Source organism: Hyaena hyaena, unplaced genomic scaffold (genome assembly GCF_003009895.1).
Source record: "Hyaena hyaena isolate Hyena2069 unplaced genomic scaffold, ASM300989v1 scaffold_304, whole genome shotgun sequence".
Taxonomy (NCBI): Eukaryota; Metazoa; Chordata; class Mammalia; order Carnivora; family Hyaenidae; genus Hyaena; species Hyaena hyaena.
Window position 1 is genome coordinate 1,659,400 of NW_024080937.1, and position 13,427 is coordinate 1,672,826.

Below are 13,427 nucleotides of genomic sequence, written 5' to 3' on the forward strand. Positions count from 1 at the left end.
ACTTATTAACTAGAAAACCAACAAAAACATTTTCTTTTTGGGGGAAGATATTTCAAATCTTTTTTGATAAGATGTTTTTCTTTTTTGATAAGTACTAATATAAAAGTCTCAAAGGCTAGAGTTTACTGTAATACAAATGCATAGAAGTTCTCACTTTGTTAGCATAGTCCTCTGCATTTCTCTATACGAAGCCTGTATTTGTGGATACTTTTAAAAGTGGATTTCATCAAGAAAATTCATGTTTCGTATCAACAACAATATTGTTGCTTTCCTGAGAGAGATTCCAACTATTCTTAGAAATCCACTTCACTATTTCTTAAGTTATTATGGTTTTCTAAATCAAAGAGCAAATGTTAAAAAGTTTTAAAATCTTCTTTGTACAAACACAGCCTAGTCATACTTTTCTCTCTATTTTTATTTAAAAGATAACGCTAGCAGGCCTATTTAAAGAGATCGAGATTGAGTCAGAAACTGAACCAAGAAAATGACATTTTCAAACAAGATAATTTATTTTTGCTAAAAATATGTTTCCCCTCTAATGGTATCAAATGTAGATATCAATTCTGTATTAGCTGTTTACAGGGTGCTACAGAAAACATATTTAAAAACAAGGGAAGGTGAAATCTTGATTATGTTTGACCCAGTAACAAAAAACCCAGAGACTGAAAATATTCCACAAGACAGCTGAACATGAAAGTTTCCGATATTTGATTGAAGCAGAGCCACACTTGGTTGCATTCATTCATTCATTTCTCATGTGGTTGTTTTTGTTTTTGTTTTTGCTTTTCTTGCAAATGTCATCTCAGATTTTTGTCTACACCATGGCAAAACAATCGTTTGATGTTTGGTCAGTCCAATCATCCTTTAAGTCAGAGCAACCATTTGCTCCTGCTGCCAAATTGTGCTAAAATGACCTCTCGCTTAATTAGAGCAGTATACCACGTGACTAAACTCCAGTTCTTACTTTACAAGAGACTAACTCCTGATTTTCTGAAAAGCTGTGAAGTGTCAAAAGCTAGTATCTGGAGGAAGGATACTTTCCTTCTCCCGCCCCTCAATTAAGTAGAGTAAGTCCAAAATAAGACTTACAATGGAAAAAGAATAAGATTTATATGGAGTAATACTTCTCAACGAATCAACAAAGTTCTCCTTATGGAAAGTATGGTACATGACAAGGAGAAAGGACATCAGTGATGTGCTAGAACTGGCTTATGCAACTCATGAGAGTTGATCATTGAATATCCAAGAATTTTGTAAGCCAGTTGTTAAATACACCATCATTAAATATTAAATTATCAAAAGCAATTGAATAAATCTTATTGAAGACAAAGATAATAATCAAAACTGAGCACTTCATAATTATTTCCCTTCATTTTGCTCTTCATCTGTGCTTTTGAAGTTATTTATGTCAATTTTATGTACACAGTGGAAACACTGGATTATCATATACTACTGTGCATCTCTTCCTGACTCCACACCCGGTAACATCATGTGGGTAGCTTGAAATTGACCACAGTGGGAGTATTTACACCACAGAAATTACCAAAGCTACAAACTGGGACCTTTAATTGCTGGAAAGCCAGTTGTTAAACATTTACCAGCACACAACTGAAAGTCACCATCACTTTTTCTCCAGCAAATAACAAATAATCGGAAGCAATATAAAGGTATTCATATGGTATCAAATGTAATCACGCCTCTTCAGAAGGCTACAACTTTGTTTTGTTTTTTACCCTGTCTTAAAGATACCTATCAGACTGTAAGTAATATTTGAGGTTTATATTTTATTCATAATTAAATTATTTAATCATACAGATGCATTTAAAAATGTATCTCACTTGATGTTCTGCAAGGGAAATCTTAGCAATGCAGCTTTAGTGTAAGCAATAACAACTGTGGGCTAAATTCAGGGAAATGTTAGCCTAATTAGAGTATCACTGAAAATATGCTTCAGTACGAATTTTTAAGGTTTATAACTTTAGCACTTGCTGAAAGCGGGAAAAAGAGTAACCTATTACTGTGTTCAGATTCTAATGCATGGAGTTCCATTGAAACCCAAACTGTTAGGTTAAGCAAAGTGAACTCCAGCAGTATGCTAAAACACTGCAGATGTTTTAGAGGTTTGCTTTCCAAACAGGGTGATATATCAACTGTTTAATTCAATATTCAGGGCACCTTTTGTAATCCTTAGGAAATAAGTTAACATTTATCACAGATTTCAGAAACTGGCCTGAGAAAAACTGTGATCAGCAGTTACAGAGGGCAGTGAGCACATTGAACACAAAGAATCCCTAATAGTTGGAAGGCTTACACATTATGCACCAAAGAGAGTGATTTGCTGAGAGCTGAGCAACCGTAGTGTGAATTGACATTCATTTAGCTCACCTGCAATCTGCAAAAGCTATGCTTTTTTTTCCATATTTATATTTTATTGCTTTATACAGAAAGTCCCAGTATAGTATATCCTTTGTTTCTTTGGAAGTTTTAAGTTAGAACTTTCTCCCCAAACGGATACTATCTATAGCAAAACCGTCTTTAAGAACAGGAAAATACAATTAATGTTTAGATAAAACATCATGGGCCAATTAGGTATAAACTTAAGGTATGGAAATTTGGATTTTTACTTTCTGAGTCACAGTGAAAATTAATCAGTTTTTGAATTTCATTTCTAAGCAAGTAAGAGAGTCTAAAGCATTTCTGATGTCAAAGAAACAAAGCTTATCTGGCTACTAGTAACAAGGAGATAGAAAAAAAAAAGGTAAGGTAGTATCAGCCAAAATCAATTGTATATGCAATTAGCTGTCCTCAGCTTGAATTCTCATAGATTACATGAATATTTAGAATTATAAATTTAAAAAAGAAAACAAGGCTCACAACGCAGTATATAGTACCCAGAAAGAGTGAATATCAAGAGAGAGAGAAAACCTAACTCGAGTGATGTTGACTAATAAACCTTATCTTGTTTTTCTTTTAATAAATAGAATTTTTTAAGTGATGTCGCACTTTCCTACTCATAGCACAAATGTATTCACAATCCCCCTAAAATCATGGAAATTATTCTAAGGTCACAAAAGGGTACAATCCAATAGTCCCTCTTTAATGATCAGTTGGTATGGTTTCATTGTCTAGCAGGCAATATTGACTCACATATTGGCGACATTACCTTATAACCCATAAGGGTCTTGTGAAGTTTTCATATCACTATCAATATTAAAACATATTTCATGTCAAAAGACTTTCAAACTTTTCAGAATCAGGCTCCATTTTTTCTGTGAGTAGACGCACATCCCCATTTCCCTGAGCAAGTGCTATCCTTTGTACACATACTTCTCATGTGAATATTTTATTATTTTGTTTAACCTAACATCTAATTTTCAGACTCTTGTGGTACTTCAATGAAATGTTGGCATTTTTTTTCTTTTATGTTAAATATGTATTGTAGATGAGCCAAGAATGTGTATTCCTAGGATATGGGCACAGATAGGTTAGATCACGTTATACTGACATTAGAAGAAATACCATTTTATTTTATTGTTCTGTGTAAACCATATTCATTGTACACTGTGTGTATATTTTTGTTTAAATAAATGTGATTTTTATTTTTTATGTTTCTGTCTTTTACTCCTTATCACACATTTTTTCCATTTTCATCAATGTAGCAATGTCTAAAAGTTAACTAAAATAGCTGAAGAGTAGCCCAAACAATATTTCAAAGAGAATAGACTAATTTTCTGCTAGACCACAATTACACCACTAATTTTACATCAATACCATTAGTCTCATCATCACTAGCAGAATGCATGTTTTATGGTTTCTATTCTGTAGGAGCAAGATCAACCATAATTTAGAGAAGAGTTTGAGAACCAGATGTCAATGTTTCAACACTGAGCAAATCAGTGATCTCTGTAGCCCAGATGATGTTATAGTCACTTGAGCACATGAGGTAACTTCTCCTTACGGGCTATTTGGATCTGATAATTTATAATTCATTATAGTAGCTGATACTAGAAAGCAAATTCCAAAGTTTTGATTGTATCTTGTTGCCAAAAAAGGAACCAAATGAAGCCCCTGCTTGCATGTAAAGAAAGAATGAAGTTTTGCCATCTGGAAACTCTCAAGAACATTGCTGATCCTGCAGGAAGAAGAATTCCTCTTCTATAGTGTCATCATCATTAATATATGTTTGTACTAACATGTCATTCTACCTCTGAGCAGGAACAATCTGTAGATAGCCCCGTGGTGAAACAATGCATAATGAATTATAGCGGAACACCACCTGCTGTTAGAAGAGTGGCCTGAATGAAGGAGTAGTGCTCTGCTGTCTTAAACATCCACGCCAGACTACCTCGAATGTTGTAAGTGGCATTCCCACTCAAAGTCACATTATGACAAGGGGCTCAGAACATTTGTTCCTATATTTTGCTACCTCCAAAGAGCAGAATCAGGAGGATGGATGGACGGATGTAGTTGGAGTATGTCAAGCCAGCACTGGTTCTAAGCAAAAGTAGTCACATGGCATGATTCTGCGGGTCCATATGGCAACAGATCCTGAGTTCTGTGTTGTCTGAATGGTCCTGGTGAATAAAGGTGACTCAAGAACAAATTTTTAAATAAATATTAAGTGAAAAGGGAGAGGATCGTGGAAGCATATTTGGGTAGAAAACCAGAAATGTGGCACTCAAGTGTTAAGAGCTACCTTCCAATTCCTAATCCATGTGAATTTGTCTTTCACTAGAGCCCTTAGTTTCAGAATGTAGTAACAGCAACCATGATAATGATGGTTTTCCTTAGTATGATGGCCTTTCAGTGTTTATACCAATTGCGCATAAGCCACCACCTCCTTTGTGTTGACCTTCGCTGTGCCATGCTGTTATAACCCTGTGATCCCATTCTAAATGCTCTTTAGTCTCAATTACTGCTTCTGCCTCCCCTACTTGTTTCTTTTGTTTAAGGGTCACCCAGAAGTCTAAACTCGGTATTCTTCTTTGCTCGTTTCATATGCTCTCCTTTGAGATCTTTATAACTGTTATCTATTTTTAAGGAGAAAACTCTAGCACAGGCTAAAGAATGTGGGCTTTTGAGTCACAATGTCTGGATGCAAATCTTGGCTCCCCCAATTAGATGCAGCCTTATGTCAAGCTCCTTGGTGCTTCTGTGTCTTCACATTCTGATCTGTAGTATGACTGAGTCAGTGCTCCTCAATGAAAAGTAAGCATGAAAGTCTATGTCTAGCCCTTTGCCCAGTGCCCAGTAGGCTGGCTGTCTTCTGGTGCCACCCAGGACCTAAGGGCTCCATAGTTTAGCCCCATCATCTGCAACTACGTGGCTGGTGCATCAAAAGCTACATTTCCCCAGCACACTTACCGTGACAACTCAGGATATCATACAGGTTCTGCCAATGAGACCCACCGGCACCATAGTTGGAAGGCGGAAGGAAGACAGCAAGGAGCGGGAGCTGATTTAACCCCTTCTGCACCAGCGTGGGCAGGCATATTGCAGTAGCAGCAGCGGGGCTCCCCTTTCTGGTGCCAGCTCCCCAGCTTGCTAGTAGGCGTGGCTGGGACTTCAGCAGTGCTCACAGCAGCAGCGTTTCCCAGACCTGTAGGTGGCAATACCATTGCCTGACAGCCAGATCCGAGGTGCCTGAAGCCAGAAGGCTGACGGGGGGTCCACGTCCGACGTGAAGTTCCTCCAGTCATTCCAATGATCATATAAACACCAAATTCGCCATATTGCATGTGTGAAGTTATTCTCTGCTAGAAACGACTGGATTCTACTCCCATGCTAAACCCTGACTGATGATGTCCTCAGTCTTATAGGACGTATTCAATAAATTGCTTTTTAGTAGTTGTTCCTAATTAACTTATTTATCTTTTTGATTTTTCAGCTGAACTCCAGTGCCACCATTTCAAGTATCATCTGGCCATTTTTAAATGTATCTCTTTTAAGATACGCATACTTACATTGCCCTCCTCCCAAGTCACATACAGCCCTCCAGGTTTCCTGTCTGTCAGTGGAGTCTATATTCTAGTCACACAAGTTGATAAGCTCAAATCAGCTTTAACTCTTCCACCTCTGTCAATATATAAACCTTCCATTTGTCATTAGGTCTATAAACTTTACCACCCTATCACTGCATATGTGTTACTTCTCTTTTTTACATCCAGTTTTTCTTTCATATGCATCCTTTGTCATCCCCATAACTAGAGCTCTGTCCAAAGTAAATGAAGTTAGGTGAACTTCAATGAACTTCAATGAAATTCACAATCTGGCCTCGCCTTCACTATCCAGGCTTGTTTTCATTCTCCTGCAGTTCTGTTCTCCATCCATACCCACACTAGGAATCTGCATACACAGTGCACGCCCCTTACACACACATGTACACATGTTCATACACACACACACTCACTTCCAGGTTTTCGTTTTCTTTCTTTCTACCATTCCCCAAACTATTGCACCAAGTTTAACTCATCTGCTTCTTATCCAAAGCAACCTCCCCACATCATTCTAAATGGAAGTAGTCTCCACTATTCTAATTTCTCTTTATTATACCTTGTATAATTTATTCATTCATACATTTATTCATTTAGCAGATACTTTTGAGTGTCCATGTTGCTGGCAGGCAGTTAAAGAAGGATGTTTAGCAGCAGACAAGAGGCTTGATCTTTCCATTCACAGCCTTCCTGACCCAGTCTAGCTATGGAAGCAGACAAAAGGGAAACCAATGGAAAAAAAAGTAATTATTAATTATCATGTTTGGTATGAAGCAAATAATCTAGGAGTTTTGGCAGAGAATCATGGCACGGGTCAGAGTGCTTTATCTTGCTTTAGATAGAGTGATAAGGGATTGTCTCTGAGAAGACATCACTTAGATTAAGCCATGAAGGAGGAGAATCATCCAGAAAAGGATGACAGTGAGTAGGGGAGTGGACAGTGCAGAGTGTAGGGCTGGGGGAGAGATGAGAATAGATTTAGCAAAACCCTTTTAGACCAGGAAAAGGAATTCAAGCTTTATTTTATGTGCAAGTAGAAGCAATTGCAGAAGAAGAAGAAGAAGGAGGAGGAGAGGAAGAAAAAGAGGGAGGAGGAGGAAGAGAGTCAAGCAAGAGCAGCAGCAGCAATTACAAGGTTCCAAGGGAAGGAACTTAAGTGACCTCGCTTGTATTTTAAAGGATCATTCGAGGTACCGTGCAGAGGCTGGATTAAGAAGAATCCAAACTGGAAGCGCTGAGGCAGCTAGAAGGACATTGCAGGCAGTAAGATGTGGGGTGAGACTGGGGCTGAGGCAGTAAAAACGAGAGGCAGAGAGATCCATGTAACATTCGGGGGCTGAGAATGGCAGGACTTGCTGGAGGGTTGGTGGTGGGGGTGGGGTGAGGGGATCAAATAATTAAGGTGAGTCCCATTTCTGACTTGAGTGACTGAAAAGTGGTGGTAATGTACTGGGATGCAGAATGGTGGTCAGCACTGGTTGACTGACAGTGGCAGAAAACTAAATGAAACAAAAGACAGTTTCTTGACTCATAAACTGAAAAAGAGCCAGGGTGGGGCTTTAAGCACATCTGCTGCCTGATGTTTAAATGACAATTTCTGTTCTTTTTTTCATTCCTTCTTTTTCTCTCTGTCTCTGTCTCTTTTTCTCTTTCTCATTTCTGTTTCTCTCTCTATTCTCACCCCCCATGGATTTTTTTGTGAGGAGGAGGCTGCTCTTTCCTCTGTCTTGGTTTTCCAGGAAATCTCTGCTAGTACCAGGCATACGTGACATTTTAACTTGTGTCTTATGAGAAAAAAAGAGATGCTGTCTCTCCCAGCAATCCTATCGATCCCCAAAAGAACTGTGTCCAGTCAGTGTGTCCTGGGAAGAGACTCTGAAAGGCCACTATGGGCCATCTCTCCACTTCCATGGCCGGTGAAGTGTGGCACTTTGAATGACCGCTCACTCAATGTCACATTCAGTAGCATTGCCAAAGAGCAATGCCCAAAAGGAGAGACACGGGAAGAGCGGACACCCACTTCATCTGGGGAATGAGGCGGTGAGGACGAAGCCCGCAACCAGGCCTCTCAGGGCGTTAACAGTAAGAGGCTGGGTTATAGGAGAAGTGGCTTGCTTTTGAGAATTGCTTTACTGTAAAATTGCATTTTATTTGGAGTTAAACTCTAAAGTCACTAGTAAGATAAAAATGAAAAGTAATTTCAGTGAAATAAATGTAACTAAGGAAACAACTATAATACTACAGTGAAAGGCAAGAGGTTTAATGGTTTCTGGATTTGCCATTAACCCTGAGTGAATCAGGTTCATTGTTAGTTTCCATTTTGTCATATGCAATCTAAAAACGGCCTAACTTTCTCTATGTCTATCCTTTGTCCACTTCATGAACAATGAGTGCATTCACCTAAATGCAAGGATTCTCTGAAACACACATTGCTTCTAGAATATGGTTTTATTTCAGAAGCCCTGACTCACTCCCAAAGAAAAGCATGAATTTGAACTGATTTTCTTTTTTTTCTTTAATGTTCATTTATTTATTTCGAGAGAGAGAGAGGAGAGAAGGGACAGAGAGAGGGAGAGAATCCCAAGCAGGCTCCATGATGTCAGCATAGAAACCAAGGTGGGGCTTAATGTCATGAACTGTGAAATCATGACCCGAGCTGAAATCCAGAGTCAGATGTCTAAATGACTGAGCCACGCAGGTGCCCCTGAACTAATTTTCTTTTTTTGAGAGAAATAAAATAGAGGGCTAAACATCCTCATCATGTACATGGCATTTTGGAAAACAAAAGCTATAGGAAGAGAACAAAAGTCAACGGTGGCAAAGACATGTATGTTAGAAAACAGTTTGACTCCAAAGGGATAGCACAACAAAATTTTTGGAGGTGATTGAACTACACTGCGTCTCGATTTGGGTAGTATATAGTGGACGCTATGCATTTGTCAAAATCCATAATCTGTATAAATTGAAGAGTGAATTTTACCACATGTCAGTTTTTTAGATTGTATGCCTATTTTTTAATTAATTAAAAATTTAAAATATAGAATGATAAAATGCAAATTAAAACCACAAAGAGATAACACCACATACCCACAGGAATGGCCAAAGTTGAAAAGACTTGCTATATCAAGTGTTGCCAAGGATGCAGATAAATCTCAGAGTAATTATGTTGAACCAAAGAAGTCAAACAAAATAGGACCATATACTGTATGATTATATTCATATAAATTCTAGAAAATACAACTTAATCTATAATGATACAAATAAATCAGTGTTTGCCTGAAGAGGAAGCTTGGATGGCGAAATGAATTATAAAAAGGCATTGAAGGGGCACCCGAGTAGCTCAGTCGGTTAAGTGTCCTACTTTGGCTCAGGTCATGATCTTGTGGTTTGTGAGTTCGGACACCACATTGGGCTCTGTGGTGACAGCTCAGAGCCTGGAACCTGCTTCAGATTCTGTATCTCCCTCATTCTCTGCCCCTCCCCTGCTCACACTCAGTTTCTATCTCTCTCTCAAAAATAAATACACATTAAAAATTTTTAAATAAGTAAAGGCCACTGAAAACATTTTGGGTGTGATAGATTACCTTAATTGTGCTCATGGTTTCATGATATTGATAGGTAAATAGAGGTCAGGATGCTTGACCAAAATATTATAAGAGAAGACAATCTCTGGCCAATGATCATTATCAACATAAATATAAATATCTGCAGAGAATATCAGCAGCTGAGTCAATTAGGCTATTTGAAAAAAAAAATGTATCACAAACAAGTTGAGCTTATTCCAGGAATGCAAGAAACCTAATATTTAGGTTTTAATCAATATAATGAACCACACAAAGAATAAAAAAGTAAAATCATATGGTTTCTCAAGAGATGCCAAAAAAGTATACAGTAAAAAGCAAACAAAAGTAGAAAGGAACTTCTTTTAGCTGATAAAGAGATAACTTGAAAATTTAGAGTATACCAAGTGGTGAAATATTCCCATTAAGCATCTGGAAAAGATGTTTTCTCTCTCGGCTTTGGAATGTATTGGAGGTCCTAACCATATGACCATATGCTTCTAAGAAATGAAGCATTATACAATTATATGACTTGAATGTGGAATTTTCTTATTTAGAAATGAAATATTACAATTAAGAAATGAATTTAGTCATTGAACATAAGTGAAATGTAAAGAAGTCAATAAGATTTCCATATACTAGTAAATGAAAAATTAGAAAATACAGTTTTTTAAAATACACACTTTTCAATTCCATAAAAGCATTGAATGCAATAGAATAGGTTTAACAAAAAATGCACAAGATTTCAATGCTATAGATTCAAAGCAATTCCCCGCAGGTATTTACCAAGCAAATTGATTCTAAACTTTACATGGAAAGACAAAGACTACTAAGAAATCAAGGCAAACTTTAATAAATTGAACAAAACTGTCACACACATGCAGTGGAATTCAAAGATATAATATCTTAAGGTAATTCAGTATTAATGCAAGTTTAGATGATCATGGAGTTGAAAATCCAAAAACTACGTTACATCTAGTCAGTTATCTGACTTGGGCGAATGTGGCAGGCACAGGGCAGTAGGGGAAAGATGGTATCTTTATTCAATGGCACTAGGGAATTGGATATCCATGGATGGACCTCTGCCTTACCCCACTTAAAAAAAGAATCAATTCCAGGGAGATTTTTTTAATTTTTTTTTTAATTTATTTCTGAGAGAGAGTGAGCAGGAGAGGGTCAGAGAGAGAGAGAGGTACAGAATCTGAAACAGTCTCCAGGCTCTGAGCTAGCTGTCAGTACAAAGCCTGATGCGGGGCTCGAACCCACGAACTGTGAGATCATGACCTGAGCTGAAGTCGGATGCTTAACTGACTGAACCACCCAGGCACCCCTCCAGGAAGAGTTTTTAAAGCTTAATGTTATAGACAAAGAATTGAACCATCTATACAATCATAAAGACCATCTTTATACTCTTTATACCAGCAGTAACTAAAGAGTTCTCAAAGAAAACATTGATGAATTTGTATTAAAATGAGAACTTCTGTCCTTAAGAAAACATAAAACCACTAGTGACAGAACATAATAAGTCACAGTTATTTCAAAATGAACTTCTATTCAACAAATGACATCTTTAAGAGAATTTTAAAAAGAATAATAATTAAAAATGGGAGTAGGTATTGACAATATTTATAAACAGCAAAGTACTTGTACCCAGAATATATAAATAACTCTTACAAATCATTGAAAGAAAATATATCTGGTAATCCAATTAGAGGTCGAAAGACTTGAAACAGGCACTTTGCAAAAGAAGCTATCTAAAAGTATGTACAATACTTATCCTCCTTCGTCACTTGGCAAATGCAAATTAAAACCTCTTTGGGAAACCATATACACTTAGAACGGTTAACATTGAAAATCTTGATGGGTCAAATACTGGTAATAAAAGAGAAGTAACTGGACATCTCACACATTGGTAGTAGAAATGTAAATTACTATACTGCTAGATATGGGCGTATCTACTAAGCTGAACACACACATACCCCATGACCAGCCATTCTGCTTTCAGGCAGTGACATACCGAGGATGGGGAGATGGGAGCATACTTCCTTGGCTAAAGAAAATTAGAGTATATTTTGCCTATAGAGAATTTCACCACAAAAACAACTAAAAAAGAAAATGAAAAGATGGTCTGATTTTTGTTATAACTTGCCCCAGAAATTCTAAACACTGTCAACTCTTCCCTAAAATAACTTGTCTGGGTTTAAGTTCTAAACAATGGACATAGGTAATATTGATAATTTAAATATTGTGAATTTTAATAATATTAAATCAAATTAGCTGTTTTATTACATATCCTTTAATAAACTTTGTGTGTTATATAAAAGTTAATTCAGAGAACTCCCAGTCATATAATTGGTCTCTGACAAATTTGGATTCAGTTACATGTGTTCCTCTTATGAGTAAGTTCCTTTCAGTTCAGAATTGTTAACATTCATGTCTCCAACTCTTGTTATACTATATGTTTCTGCACAAAAGCATTAGATCAAAACAAGCAATGATCGTACAATGATTTTTAAAGACAAAATCAAACCTTGAGTCATCTCAATTGTCACTCTACAGAACCACCTGAAACTCTTGTCTTTAAAATTCAAAACATTAAAATAATGCAAACTGAGAGGTATACTATTTATTTTTTTTATTTTTTTTATTTATTTCTGAGAGAGAGAGAGAGAGAGAGAGAGAGAGCATGAGCAAGGGAGGGTCAGAGAGAGGAAGACACAGAATCTGAAACAGGCTCCAGGCTCTGAGCTAGCTGTCAGCACAGAGCCCGACGCAGGGCTCGAACCCACAAACTGTGAGATCATGACCTGAGCCGAAGTCAGACACCCAACCAACTGAGCCACCCAGGTGCCCCTATTTATTTTTTGAAAATATAAATTTTTGTTCATATATGGAATATTTTTCTGAATTTAAGAATTAACTTTAAAACTGAAATTTATTGTTTTTTTGTTATTAATTACTAGTTTTAAAGCTAAAGAGCAAATTGGGACAATGAATGTTATTGATTTTTACTTGATTATTACTAAAACTTATTTTGTTGTATGGGTGAAGGTGTATTAAAAAATAATCTGCCCTGGAGTCAAATACAATATGCATGCCACTGATTCTGGGTATATATCCAATAAAAATGCATAATGCATACATACCTTAGGACACATCTTGCTAACAGACACACAAAATAAATTGAGCAAAGACTCAAATGCTCACATACACAGTTCAAAGCTACAGCAGATAGATGCTGAGATAATACCAAGAGCAGTTCCCAGGCAAGGAGCTTGGCTGGGTCCCTTTCATTGCTCAGAATGTGTGCTGCCTTTATAAGGGCTCACTGCAAGACAAAGACTGAAAGCTATTTCAGCTTTTGCCTTTTTTTTTGTAAAAGCAAAATCCTCTTCTTTTGGCTGTGGAAAACAGTATTAATGTAAAAGCAAAGTGGCATTAGGCGGACTTTCAAAAAGCAAGGGATACCTGTTCTCTAATTCATCAACTGTTTCTCATGTAAGCACAAGTTAGTAATTTTGAAACTACAGCTATAGTATAATTGAACAAACAAACAGTTACTTTGTAGATGGTGAGAGCCAAGCTCCTCCCTGAGAAAGAAGTCACAGTAAAGAGAGAGGAAGGATAGAATAAATACTGTGGAATCAGATATCAGTATAAACATATGTTTATAGTACATACGTTTGTGTATGTGGAACATACAGACATAGCTAGGTGGATTACACGGAAAGGTATGCTTACATATATCGCCGCCCCCCCCCCCCCCCCCATGTGTACTGAGTGCCTAGAAGCAGGCACCCACCAGGAGGAATGAGCAAGGGTGGTACCTGCATGTTGATTTCTAGATTCTATTTTCCAACATAAGGAAACAAGA